The sequence below is a fragment of the Erinaceus europaeus genome, chromosome 10, assembly GCF_950295315.1.
Source record: "Erinaceus europaeus chromosome 10, mEriEur2.1, whole genome shotgun sequence".
Lineage (NCBI taxonomy): Eukaryota > Metazoa > Chordata > Mammalia > Eulipotyphla > Erinaceidae > Erinaceus > Erinaceus europaeus.
The window spans coordinates 64,941,378-64,945,144 of NC_080171.1; the positions used below are offsets into that span (position 1 = coordinate 64,941,378).

Below are 3,767 nucleotides of genomic sequence, written 5' to 3' on the forward strand. Positions count from 1 at the left end.
TGTCATGTTTATGACTGAAGTTGAAGACTAGCTCCCACCACATTGAAGGATTACTTAGGTGTTGTGGTCTCTTTCACTCTCTGTTTCTATCTAAAAAAATGAGTAATGTGTATAATTATTTCTTGTTGATTCAATATTAATTAACCCCCATACTGTACCAGTGTGCAATTTAACTAGACATATATAAACATGTGGACTCAAGACCAATTTTTATAAATATAGAATTTAAAGTATACATAATAGAACATAGTGGTTCTCTGTTAATTTTATCATTTATACTAGTGAAACATGAAAACTATGTATTAAATGTCATACTTTGTCATAGTAATAAATCAGCATCAAACCCCTAGTTTTAAATAAATGTTGGTATTATCTGGTTGAATAGTTTAATCATATTCACCACCATTGATCACTATACATAGCATGGAATTTTATAGTTTGTGAGCGTGAAATCAAACAAGCCAGAAGAATAAAAACAAGTTAATTTTGATGTTCATATTTTGAGCAGTTTGTGATCATAAACATAGTTATAGGTTACATATATGTTGAGTCATGTTAGTTTTCTTTACAACAATTGGTGCATGTGATTAAATTTTTGCATTTCCTTTTCTTGTTCCTTTAGGTCTTCTTGGAACAGTGGTCTCTACTTGCATGCATTTGGTTCAATATTTCCTAGAATAAATATATACTTCTATAATTTCTTAAGCTACTTATCACTGCCACATTTTTTCACTGATTTCACATTCCAGGTTTTCTGATTTGGATTATCATACTTGGGAGACTGATTTTAACAGCTCATCCTGACTTATATTTTCCTTTGTTCAATCAGATTGAAATTGAACTTTGGGTAATGTGAAGTTAGTTGGGCTACTTACCATTTTGTCTGAAATGGTATACTTTTCACAGAAAAAAAAAGCACACTGGGTTACACATCCCATGCCACAGAATATACAGGGTATATTTTATACAAGTTCCATAGAAACCAGGGTCCCAAATATTCTTTGTAACATTTTCAGCCAAAAGTTATATTAAAATAGAAATCCCATTACTCCTGTTCAAATACTAGGAGATGTGAAAGGGTAATAGAATAAAACGAGGACTTAAATATTCCTAACTACATCAATATGTTAATTGTGAAATGAATTATTGGGTTAATATGCATTTTACTTGCATGCAGAACAATTTTCATCTAGCATTTCCTAAAGATTCAAAAATTTGAAAAGGGCAGACTTTAATGTTAGCATTTCTACTAATCTATCCTGTTTTCAACCATGAACTTTATCTAATTATAGTGAGGCTTTTCAATCTCATATATTTCTTAGATGAAAAACTCAGTTGTGGTTTTGAAAGAATGTTGTAGCTACAATGTGTGGGAAATGTAACTGTGATCTTACTAACAGAAAGCCAAAGAGCAATTCTAGTTTCTAAATGGTGAAGAATTATTGTTCAAGATAAGAAGAGTGAATAGAGTGGATATTATAAGTAAAACACAGAACCAGGGAGATATCTCACTGTTACAGCACCAGGCTGGCATACCTAAGGCAAAAAAAGACCCTAGATTCAATATTGAAAAAGTCATAGGCCAGAGATGAGTGATACTAAAGTCTCTTATATTATATTGTTCTCTTTTTATCTCTCATAGATATAAGTAAGTTTCTAAGTTGAAAATTGATCTCCATTTTAGAGCTTGTTTCCTATTTATTCATTCATTTGAGAGGGCTAGGGAGACAGCATAATGATTATACAAAATGATTTCCATGCTTGAGCCTCTGCGGTCCCAGCACCACCATAAACCATAGCTGAGTAATCCTCTGGTGTCTCTCTCTCTCTCTCTCTCATTCTCTCCTTCTCTCTCTGACTCTATCTCTTTCATCTCTCACATTAAAATAAAAATATTTAAAAATATATTTATGATAAAATGAAGACAAGGACTTGTGGTAATTCAGTATAAATTCTTGCCACTGCAAATATTCAGGATGCTATAATTAATAAGTAACTAGTAATGTGTGCTATATTTGATACAAAATAATTAAAGATGACTCACTGTAGAAAATGAAAAGAATTCTTTCAACTTGGAGTTGCAGGAATGCTACAGTACTTTGCATATTTTTTCTAGATTATTTTTTTTTAGAACATGAGAATGCTTTATAAAAAAAAGGAGGAAGGTACTCGCTTTGGCAACAGATATACTAAAATTAGAATGAAACAGAGGATATTAGCATGGTCCCTGTGCAAGTATGGCATAAAAATTCATGAAGCATCCCATTAAAACAAAAAGGAGAAACTAGAGTAAAATATTATTTTTATATTACATTATAATGAAAATATCTATTCCTGATTGATTGTAAATAGGACCATATAATTCAACATTGGGCCTAGGACACTTCAGAAATTGTTAAAGAGGTAGCTTGGAAGACATCACAGTGAATAAAGTTATACTCTCAAGACTTTGAGCCCAAATTTGATCCTTGGCATTGCATATGCCAGAGTAGTGCTCTGTTATTTAACTCCCTCATAATTAAATAAATCTAGGTGTCAGGTGGTCACACATCTGGTTGAACGCACACATAGCAGTGCATAAGGACCCAGGTTCAAGCCCCCAGTCCCCACCTGCAGAGGGAAAGCTTCAAGAGTGGTGAGGTAGGGCTGCAGGTGCCTCTCTGTCTTTCTCCCTCTCTATCACTCCCTCTCCTCTCAATTTCTGGCTATCTCTATCCAATAAAGATAATAAAAATTAAATAAATAAAAGAAACAATAAATCCTTAAAAGTTGGGAGGTTGAGCAAATGGCAGTGGTTGAATCACATTACCTTGCACAAGGAGCTGTGTGTGAGCACCAGATCCCTACTTGGTGGTGGGGGGCACATAAGAAGCAGTGAAGCTTCTATTTCTCTCCCCCTCTCAATTTCTCTCTGTCCTATCAGTTATAATAGAAAGGGAAAAAATCCACCTGGAGTAGTGCATTCATAGTACTGGCACTGAGCTCCAGTGAAAATTCTAGTGACAAAAAAAAAAAAAAAAAAGGGAAAGAAAGAAAAAGGAAAAAATGTTTGAGATGCTATCAATAATTACAACAGAAGGAAAAGTTAAACTTATTTAGTAGAACAGAAAGGTAAAACAAAATTACTAAAAGATGGTTTCAGAATCTACATGGATAATCTTAGAATAAACAATTTTGAAATCAAAGCTCAATAGTATTTAAAATCCAAATATAAATTTTCAGTGAATTTATATTAAAGACATCCTTTCTTCAAAAAAAGAATATTTAAAAGGAATAAGGTAATAAAGGGTTTATGTACTTAAAAAAAAGAAATTGGTAAAGATCTCATGGGTAGGACTTAAGAACATAAAGGGGAAACATAGAGTAAAACTTGGACTGATGGTGTACTGCAGTGAAGAAAAGAACTCTGGAGAAGGAGGGAGGAGAAAGGGCTGGAGGGAGAGGGAACTTTTAGGTCCTGGTACAGATGATGGAGCTAATTTGAAAGTAAGAGTGTTTTGCATACACTTATCTTGGTGAGATGAGAAATTGTACCCATGTACTAACAACTATACTGTAAATCAAGAACCTCCCAATTAAAAAAAGACAAAGGAAAAATACATAAAAAATATTTAAATTGGGCACCAGATGGTAGCACACCTGGTAAAATGCACACATTAAAGTGTGCAAGAACATGGGTTCAAGCCCCTGGTCCCCACCTGCAGGGGGAAAGCTTCATAAGTGGTGAAGTAGGGTTTCAGGTGTTCCTCTGCCTCTTTCTCTCTCTA

General features: G+C 33.7%; 1 non-coding gene across 1 annotated transcript; it reads left to right on the forward strand.

Annotated features, from left to right (window-relative positions):
* Positions 1-2,169: 2,169 nt before the first annotated feature.
* On the forward strand, positions 2,170-2,272 carry LOC132541070 (U6 spliceosomal RNA). Its single transcript, XR_009552253.1, has one exon. It is a non-coding gene; the product is annotated as a U6 spliceosomal RNA (small nuclear RNA).
* Positions 2,273-3,767: the final 1,495 nt, after the last annotated feature.